Below are 10,349 nucleotides of genomic sequence, written 5' to 3' on the forward strand. Positions count from 1 at the left end.
AGGAGTGTGATCCTCTGCAATAGGTGACACTTAAGGCAAGTGTACTTCATATAGTACGTTCGTTCCCACTCCCCGAACTCCTATAGGGTGATTATAGCCCGTTCGCATAGTACGCTAATTCGTACTCTTCCGAAATCCAAGCAGGTTGTGGAAAAAAAAAAAATCAAGCGCTTCATTGTTCGCATATTCAAATAACAGTCAATACTTGATAAAGGGTACAACTGGAATACTTTATTATGGCCAGATGGCCCACTTTACAAACAGGCCCCCAGCATGGCATCTCCAGCAAAAGTATAGTAAAACACATCCAGGAGTCTCTGTGTCTGGGAGATAATTGAGTGTACTTTGCTTAAACTAATTATCTCCCTGGCACTAGAGTTACAGAGAATAAAACATAAAACACCCCAAAACATACATAATATTAACAGGGACCCCCACAAATCCTATTACCCTGGATAGCCTGGAATTGAGTGCCCAAAGTGTCCAAATAGCTCTCAGATCCCACAAATAAAAAGTTGAATTGCCACCGAGGTAAAGTTTTGACCGAACACACACGTGGCTTCTGCCCAAAATAGTCCATGAGAAAAATGGTAGCGGTCGGTCACTTTCAGAAGTCCCAAAATGAACAAAATACTGAACGGTTCCTATGGCTCACTCATAGCTAGCGATTGTTCCTCTAGTTTGTGCGTACCTTTTCACCGAATAGTGCTCTCCTGGCTTGTCGGGAATAGAAGCAGGCGTTCGTACAAAGTTAAAAAAATTTCGTGGGGTCAAGTGTCCGACTTAGAGTTCCAGACACTCAACGACCAAGATGACCACCATTTTCCAGCACACGTGTTGTTCGGTTATACGAACAGCGGCCGCCCACGGAGAGCACTTAATTTTGTGGTTACTTTGAAGTCAAATGAGCCAGGGGGTGGTCGGTGTTCGGCAGACCAAACTACCGAATGCAGGAAAAATAACTGGGGCAAGGGAAATAACAGGGTTTGTCACATTGCGTCCCCCCAGTTCCATTGTGCGGCATACCCGCCTAGACCGAGACAGTTGACTTGGGAATGTCCGAGAGATAAGATTTAAGGCTCCAGTTCTATTTGCCGGGACAATCCATCTGCATTGTCATTCTGTTTGCCTGTATTATGAAATTGTAGGGTTGAAGGGCCAGGCTCCAGCACAGAAGGTGAGGGTTATCTCCAGCTACCCTGTTCAACCAGATGAGGGGGTTGTGGCCTGTCATTAAAGTGAAGGGATGACCATAGAGATAGGGCTGCATTTTCTTTAATGCCCATACAAGAGCCATGCATTCGTTTTCCATGGTGACATAGCTGACTTCTCGTGGTAAAAGTTTTGTGCTGAGATATGCCACCGGGTGTTTCATTCCATTGTCCCCCACTTAGCTTAACACGGCTCCCTGCCCAAACATGGAGGCATCTGTGTGGATGAGAATTTTTTTAGTATGGTTTGGGGCGGCTAATAAAGGTGCCTCGCTTAGCGCCGACTTCAAACTCTGGAAGGCAACCTTGCACTCCGGGGACCACACTACCTTCCTGGGGAGGGACTTTTTCGTAAGCTTAGTGAGGGGCTTGGTGAGGGCGCTATACTCAGAGACAAACTTTGTGGTAGTTGCCCGGGGTCTCTAGAAACTGTAGTACCTGAGTCTTAATACGAGGTTGGGGCCAGTTGGCAATTGCCTCTACTTTGACGGGTTTGGGTCGATGATGGCCAGAACCTACTCTATGGCTGAGATACTGTACTTTGGCCATATCGTCATGGCACTTGTCTGGCTTCAAGTTGAGCCACGCTGCCTGAATTCTCTCAAGTACCAGATATAACTGTTGAAGGTGGTCATCCCATTAGCAGCTTTAGGTGGCATCTAAATATGCACATGCAAATTCCTGAAATCCCTCCAAGAGCCTGTTGGCCATCCGCTGAAAAGTAGCCAAGCATCCTTCATCCTGAATGACACAACCTTAAACTGGCATAGCCCAAACGGGGTGACAAATGCAGATTCAAGGATGGCCGTTGGCATCTGTGACTCTCCTGTCATTAGTTTCTGGTAGTCGATACAGAAGTGAGTCATACCATCTTGCTTAGGTACCAGCACTATGGGAGAAGCCCAGGGGCTCTGAGAAGGCTCTATAACCCCTTTTTTTAAAAAAAACATGTCTTGAATCTCCTTCAGCATGTTCTCCTTAACTGCTTCAGGGATACGGTAAAGGTTGATGCCATAGTGGGGCTTCTCCCTGGGTTTCTACTCAGTGAACTGCAGTGGAGATGTACATTTCACTGTATCCCTGGAGCAGCTGGGCGGCCTCTGCCTTTTCTCGTGAGTCCAGTTTTTCCCCCAGGCTGACCTGCTCTACTTTACCCGGAGACGGGGCAAGCAGATCAAGTAAGGGAAGGTTCTCACTATCCTCGAAAGAGGGGGCACATACAGCGGCCTCGTCCTCTGTCCTCTCAAAATAGGGTTTTAACATGTTCACATGAAAGGATCGTCGTATCCTTTCATCTGAACATTTCCTTACAATGTAGGTAGTGTCGCTTATGTGCTCCACTACTCGGAAAGGGTCCCTGCCATGTGGCATGAAGCTTGTCTTTTTTTTGGTCGGCTTCAGAGCTAACACCTTCTGTCCTATATCTAGGATCCTATCTCCCGCTCCCCTATCATACCACCTCTTTTGGCATCGCTGGGCTGCCTGCAGATTCTCTGTAACTGAGGGACATGAGATGGTGGCTCAGTATACCAAGTACTGCTGTCTGCTTTCGGGAGACAAGAAAGCACTTACTTTTGTGGTTATGTGGTTACTTTGAAGTTAAATGAGCCAGGGGGTGGTCAGTGTTTGGTAGTTCAAACTACTCAATGCAGGAAAAATAACTGGTGCAAGGGAATTTACAGAGTTTGTCACATAAGTTTAGGGGTTAAACAAGGCTTTTTGGGAGTCATGGCATCATGAACAGTAGTATTTCTGAAATTTTAAGGGAGGTGCTAAAAATTGGGAGGAATAGACATAAAGGATGGAACAAACATTTTTTTTCAAATAAATAAAAAAAATTATTTATTTTTTAAAAACAGATTTTAGCATAAAAAACTGTAACTTAACATACACATTGCAAAATGTGTAGATGACTGGAGTGCCCATTTAACAGGAACCTCCTACCACTCACCCCTACTCCAATGCCCCTATTTCATCTGTTACACCCTTGTTTTTTAGATTGATTTGCCTTGTCCATTACATTGACATGCTGTCTTCATTGTCATAATACTGGCACCTGAACGGAGTCACTGTAGTCACTAATTGTTATATTCTCCAGCCAGCACTAGAGTAGAAGGACTGCCTGCTGGAGAGTAGAAGGACTGCCTGAGGGAGGTCAGTGTTGCTCTCCTTTATGAATACAATCCACAGAATAGAGTCTGTGCTAAATAATTGATAAACAGGTAGGGAAAAAAAATTCAATACATTTTTATTACATTTTAAAATTGATATCCCAGTGGATAGATGGAAATCCATGCTTTTTTTTTTTTTTTTTTATTCTTTATTTAAGACGTGCAGGGTTAGATACAAGCTTTGTCGAGATATACTGCACTTTTTTTTTTATAAAAACAGAAAATTAGCTTTGCGCAGAAAGCTTAGACATGGTGAGATAATAGAAAACATGCATATTATCAGTGCATTAGCCTACAGGTATATAAAAGTGAACAATGCAGTCAACACATGGAGGTCTCAATGTGGCATATTCAAATTACCAGTTAGCCCGAACATTTTCTAGCCGCTCCTCTAGTGTGATAATGGTGGTGTAAACGATACTAGTGAGTGAATTTACTCTTTGAGTTCCTGCTTTATGTATCCTTTTTAAGCTAAGCCGTACAGTCAGAACGGTAGGGTAACAATGAGAGTGTGGACAAATAACGCTTATCTACGCTTTGTTTACCATCCCAATACAGTTGTGGTGTCGCAAGTTAAACATGCTGCTGAAATCCAGGGACATGGCGTTGTAGTTTTCCCCAGTAAGCAAAGGTACGTTTGTACCTACACCGCTGTGGATCTGAATAAAAGTGATCCCCGCTATTTGGGCAGGCCTGCATATGTATACCCATGTGTACCTATCCTGTTCATTACACTTATAGAGACCATTCGCTTTTCACGAGAGTGGGTAGCATTTGTGTAGGTCAATTGCACAAAACATTTGCGTAATAGTTGCATAAAAAAGAAAAAATAACAAAACATATATAGTACATTTGCATAACTTAGTGGCATATAACGTATATTGAAAATAGGTGCCTATATCTATTGCTTAGAGCGGCTACCTAAGATATCTGCCTATGGTAATTGCACAGACTATGTGCACTTAACATTGGTCTATGTCGACTGCACAGGATGTTAGCCTAAAACGTTTGCATTTATCGGTTGTATAAGATAGTAGCCTGTAGCAATCGCACAGACCGTGTGCACCTACTATTCGCATAAATGATTGCGTAGGATGTCTGCGTGAGATGGTGGTATATAACGGTAGCCTACAACTGGTGCATAAAGTGTTCGCCTACAGCAATTGCATAAGTTATTGGCTCCTACTGATCGCCTACAATAGTAGTGTAGACCGTCCCCAAGTGTGGGTTGTGCCCCACTGGTTACCGTGGCGGTCTAGCGCCGCTAGGGGAGGCTGAGATAAAATTAAATGCATGTAATTAAGGGCAGACTGCCCAAGGTTAACCAGGTATAAACGAAAACTGTAACGGTAAAAACAACAGTAAGTAACCTCTGGATAAGTCCCATAGAGTGATAGGCTGCGGAGATCCCTTTGTGGCATACCCAACCTTGTCAGCTTGAGACCGCGCTGGAATGGAGGCTTAGTCCGCCTGTAGCCTGCGTGTGATGCCGAAGGTCAGGTATGTCCCTGTAGCAAGAGTTCGTTCCAGACCAGGTCCGAAATATTTTGGAAAGGCAGCGTGGCGGGCAGTGCCATCCATGTTTGGCGTTGGTGAGTTCTGTGCGGTAGAAGAGTTAAGATGTGGCCGCTGCATAGGCCTCCGTGGTTCTCTGTCTGGGCCGGAATTCCGCTGCGTGTACGGGGTCTAGGCCTCTAGAGTTAGTAGGTGCCTCCTGTCCGAGGGAGTCCGAGGGGAGATCTAGGCCTCTGAGAGCTGCTGCCGCTTCTTGTAGGTCATGTATCTCGTGTGTTATATCCCCTTTGGTGACAAACAGGGTGTTGGCTGGGCCCCATCGGTACTGCATTTGATGTGTGTGCAGTAGGGATGTGAATGGTCTCAGCGACCTCCTCCACGCTAGTGTTCCACCAGAGAGGTCCGCATAGAAGGAGAGCTCCATCTCCTCGAAGTGGTAGGTTGGCCGGGCTCTGGTGGCAGCTAGTACTGCAGCTTTGTCTCTGCGGTTTAGAAATTGGACCACCAAGTCCCCAGTGGCAGTAGTCGGTGCCTTGGCTGGTTTCGGCATGCGAAAAATGCCCGTTAGTTGGGTCGCTTTGGCCGTCTTGGGGGACAGAAGTGCTGTTAGGAGCCGCCTGGTGAAATGCGGTAGTTCAGCTCCGGTAATACTCAGAGAAACTCCTCTGATTTTTAAGTTGTTCTGACGCCGCTTATCTTCTTGGGCGTTGAGTTTGCGTTCCGTGAGGAGATTTTGCTGTTTAAGCTCCGAGACCGCCTGCTGCAGCTCTTTGATTTGGTCTGCCTGGACATTGGAAGAGCTTTCAACTACTCCCAGTCTGCTTGACAGACCGCGCAGGTCGTCCCGAATTGTGGCCACCTCCGTTGAGATCTTTTGGTGGTGGTCCGCCATTAGTTTGCTGATTGCCTCCATCGTGACCGGCATGGACGTCGCTGTGGGCGGTAGGGGTACCTGTCGTGTCGGCGATCGCCTTTGTGGTACCGGTAGGTACTCCCCCTCCGTTTCGTCCGACATCCCGTCGTCGAAGTCGGAACAGCCGCCGTGCAGTGATGCCATGTTGGGGCCTTGTGCGCTCAGGGCCTGCTTCCACATCTCACCGATGTTCATGCCCGGTCGGGGTATGTCGGGCTTTTGCTTTTTGGATTTGCGACCCACGGGGTACGGGTGAGGTGTGTGTTCCCTCCGGTGTATGTTTGGGGTGGGGTATCCCCCTTTTCGTGGGTGCTTTTTGCAATTTCGTCCTGGAGCTCTGCGGCCATGCGTCCGATCGCTTCAGTGGTTAGACTCCGCCCCTTCGGAAATCCATGCTTTTTAAAACGAGTTAAAGTAGTTACTTCAGATACCGCTTAAAGGAACATTCTAGCATTAGGAATAGACACATGTATTCCTAATGCTAAAGTGTTATGTTAGCTAACCCCCAATTAATAAAACTATCTCCTCAATGCATCTCTATGGGGAGTATTTGGTGTGTACATTCAGAGCATGATGACTCAACGTCAGTCCTGCAATCTTTTCAGAACCTCATCCAGTAAGTTCCTCTAGTGGCTGTCCAAGTGACAGCTGCTAAAGGTGGTGTTGTCCCACCTTCACAATAGTGCCATTGTACAGCCATATAATAATAAAAATATGTCTCAAGGTAATGACAATTTTCATGAATTTAAACTCCATCAGGTTTGTTTGCAAATATATAATTTTTGCAAAATGAAATGAAATGGAAATTTTAGCAACAACATTTTTTTTTTTTTTTTTTGTAAATCAAGTTTTTATTGATAGAGAAATAGGTTAGAGGTGGGCACGTAGGCCCTCAGGAAACATTTGGTGAAACATGTAGTAGGTTAACATTTTTACAGGTAACATAAGTGTATACAAGTGTAAACAGGATTCGATTTTATAGCATTGCCATGTATCAATAATTTTACGAGATCTGTTCCTGTATTATAGTCAAAGCACAAAGGGTCTGGGCGTCAACATGTTTTGAGGCCAGGAGCATCCAGATGTTTTAGGGTGAGATGGGTGTACTAACGGCCGTAGGTATTAAACAGGTGGTGTTCATTGGTCACGTTGGGTTCCCAGACCGTCGTCTGTGAAGGTACGTCGTGCGGGGTAGTTCTAAAAGGGAGGGGTGATCTACCTAGAGATCATGTGGGGGGGGGGGTGTAATGGGGTGTTGTTAGGTGTTGGTATTAGGATAGTGGAAGTAGCGGGGGGGGGGGGTGATCCGTGTGGGTCGAGTTCTTTGTGTGATCAGTCTCCTCCTATCTTGCCACATTCTATTATGTATTGGCTTCGCACTTGGGACGCTTGCATCTCTCCCCCGAGGGTGGGCATAGGTGGAGAAATGTAGGGGGGCTGCCACTCGATCTAGTTTGGTGATGGTTATATGGCCAGGGAGGGTGGTCTGTGTCCAAGTGGAAGTACTGACTGTTCCTGTGGTTGTGTTATGGCATGACGGGGGTGAAGAGTGGATAGGTATGCCTGGTAATGCGTGGTACGATGTGATCTTGGACCGAACTCGTCCGTGGCGTTTCGGGGAGAGGCGGTGTGGAAGTCTAGTGTGTGTATGTTGCGGAACCTCAGGGTGGCTGCACACGTCCCAGGGCCTTGTCGCAAAGTTGTCCCCTCGGGATGTAGGTTCCCCAGTGGTGTCCGTGCGAGGCGCGCCTCGTTGTGTTCCCTGCGAGGGTGTGGGCTATGTCTCTAGGGGTCTTCCTGTGGTCGTGGTCAAATGCGGTCTAGGAAGGTCACTGTAAGGGGTATAGGTTCAAGTGCTCGTCCAGTCGGTAGGGGCGTATCTGTCTCTCGGTCGTTTGTGTCATGTATGTGTTATATTAGCGTCTCAGTCTGCTTGAGTGGGTGTGATATAGTGGTCTCGGGTTGTGTTGTGTGTATCGTAGGTGTCGTGGACGTGTAACTGTCCCACGGCCCGTCTGCGTCCCGAGTACCACTTATGGTCGTGCCCGGTAGGTGTACCACGGTGACCAGGCTTCAGCAAATTGTGTCTCCCTGCCCGTCAATTCCGCTTTTAGGGCTTCGGCAGATCTGATATCCTCGACTCTGCGGATCCATTCTTCCCTTGTGGGGATGCTTGTCTTCTTCCAGTATACCGGTATGAGCGATTTGGCTGCGTTGAGTAAGTGGCGTAGGATAGACTTTTTGTAGGCAGATACTGGTTGGGAGGAGATGTGTAATAAGGCTAATTCTTCCGACCAGTCAAGGTTATCACCCAGGATTAATTGAATGTCGGTTTTAGTTCGGTTCCAGTAGGGAACAATCTGTTCACAGTCCCACCATAGGTGTTGCATGGTACCCCTGTCCTCCTGGCATCTCCAGCACGTTGGTGGTGTAGTGGGAAAGATTCTGTGTAGTAACACTGGTGTGCGGTACCACATGGAGAGTAATTTATAATTTACCTCTTGGTAGTGGGAACTAGAGGAGCTTTTATGCTGCCATATCAAGGCCTTGTCCCATTGTGTTGATGTAAAGGTCTTATTCATGGCCTGTTCCCAGTGTCGTTTAAAGGTGTTATTTTCCAGTTCGGGGCTGGTTAGTAGATGTTGGTAGAGTTTTGAGATAGCATTTTCCAATGGGGTGCCCTGAGAGCACAACTTCTCGTACCAGGTTAGGTCTCTGTGGAGCCTATCTTTGTGCGGGATTGCGTCATAGTAGTGCTTTAGCTGCATGTATCTGAAGACTGCCATATGTGAGCGCGGCCGTGTGTCCAGTAAGGAGTCCAAGGATCTCAGACTGCCGTTCCTAGTGGCTTTGTATATTGGGATGTAGTCTGTTTCGCCCATGAAAGACCAGGCAGTTGGCGGCAGTCCGCCCCCTATGTCGGGATTATGGGCGATGGGTAACAAGGGGCTGGGGGTAGGGGAAATTTGTGTCGCCTCCCTGAGGGTTTCCCATGTGAGGAGGGTTTGTGTGATCGGGTCGCTATCTACGTTCCTGTTGGTTCTCGTTGCTTGCCTCTTCCAGATTGCCGCTTTCAGGTCGGTGTCCCTGCCTTCTCGATCCAGGAGCACCCATTGTTTGGTCGTCTCATTGTCATGCCACTCCAGGATCCTCTGTAACGTAGCTGCTTGGTGATATTTTCTGAAGTCGGGGAGTGCTAAGCCCCCCCTGTGTCTAGGCCTGCAGAGAATGTCGTGGCGTATCCTGGACCTCTCCCCCCTCCATACATATTTGATGACCGCAGATTTTAGGGACGAAAAGAATTTGGCCGGTAGGGCTATCGGTATAGTCTGGAACAGGTATAGGATCCTTGGCAGGATATTCATTTTAAGGACCGCTATCCTGCCGTGCCACGAGATGTATGGGTGGGACCATTTCTGTAAGTCGTTTTCGATGCTCGACAGGAGTTTCGTAAAATTGCGCGGGTATATGTCCTGGTCGTCCGCGGTGACCCAGATGCCCAAGTATCGCATCTCCACTGTGCACCACCGGAATGGGAATTGTGAACTGAGAGCCGAGTATTCCGCCTTGGGAGTGGTGACGTTGAGCGTTTCACATTTCGCCAGATTGAGTTTGAACCCCGATATTCGGCCGAACCTGTCCATCTCCGAGAGTACACACGGCAGTGTGATTCGAGGTTGTGAGATAAAGAACAAAAGGTCGTCCGCGTAGGCAGCCACCTTATGTTCCGTGCCCTGCCAGGTGTAGCCGTGGATGTCTGGACAGTCCCGGATCGCCTGCAGGAGTGGTTCTAATGCGAGTGCAAACAGGAGCGGCGACAGGGGGCAGCCCTGTCTGGTCCCATTTGCGATACCAAAGCTGGCCGTCAGCGCTCCATTGACCCTAACTGCCGCTCTCGGCTTACTGTATAAAGCCTTGATCCACGTCATAGTCCTCTGACCAAAGCCCAAATATTGTAGTGTATGGAACATGTAGTCCCAGTTGACCCGGTCAAATGCCTTCTCGGCGTCCGTAGATAGCAGAAGGAGCTGTTTCTGATGTTTCCGTGCATGGTGTTGAATGGAAAATAGTCGTAGCGTGCTGTCTCGTGCTTCCCGGCCTGGGATGAACCCCGTTTGGTCCGCGTGGACCAGGCTCGGTAGTGTCTTTTGGAGTCTGGTCGCCAGTACTTTCGTCAGGAGTTTGGTGTCTACATTCAGTAGGGAAATCGGACGATAGCTGCCGCATTGTTCCGGATCTTTGCCGGGTTTAAGCAGGACTGTGATTGTCGCCGTCAGGGATTCCGTACCGAAGCTGCTTCTGTCTGCGACTCTGTTGATCGCCTTCATTAGCCAGGGCAAGAGTATCTCGGCGAAGTGTTTATAGTATCCCGTGGAGAATCCATCCGGGCCAGGAGCTCGTCCAGCTTTCGTGTTCTTCAGTGCTGCAGCCAGGTCTTCTGTAGTAATTGGTTCGTCTAGTGCGGTCACTGCTTCAGGGTTCAGCCGTTTTCGTACGTTGCTCTCCAAGTATGCTCTGGCGAGTGTCGATGATTCTTGT

Source organism: Pelobates fuscus, chromosome 4 (assembly GCF_036172605.1).
Source record: "Pelobates fuscus isolate aPelFus1 chromosome 4, aPelFus1.pri, whole genome shotgun sequence".
Lineage (NCBI taxonomy): Eukaryota > Metazoa > Chordata > Amphibia > Anura > Pelobatidae > Pelobates > Pelobates fuscus.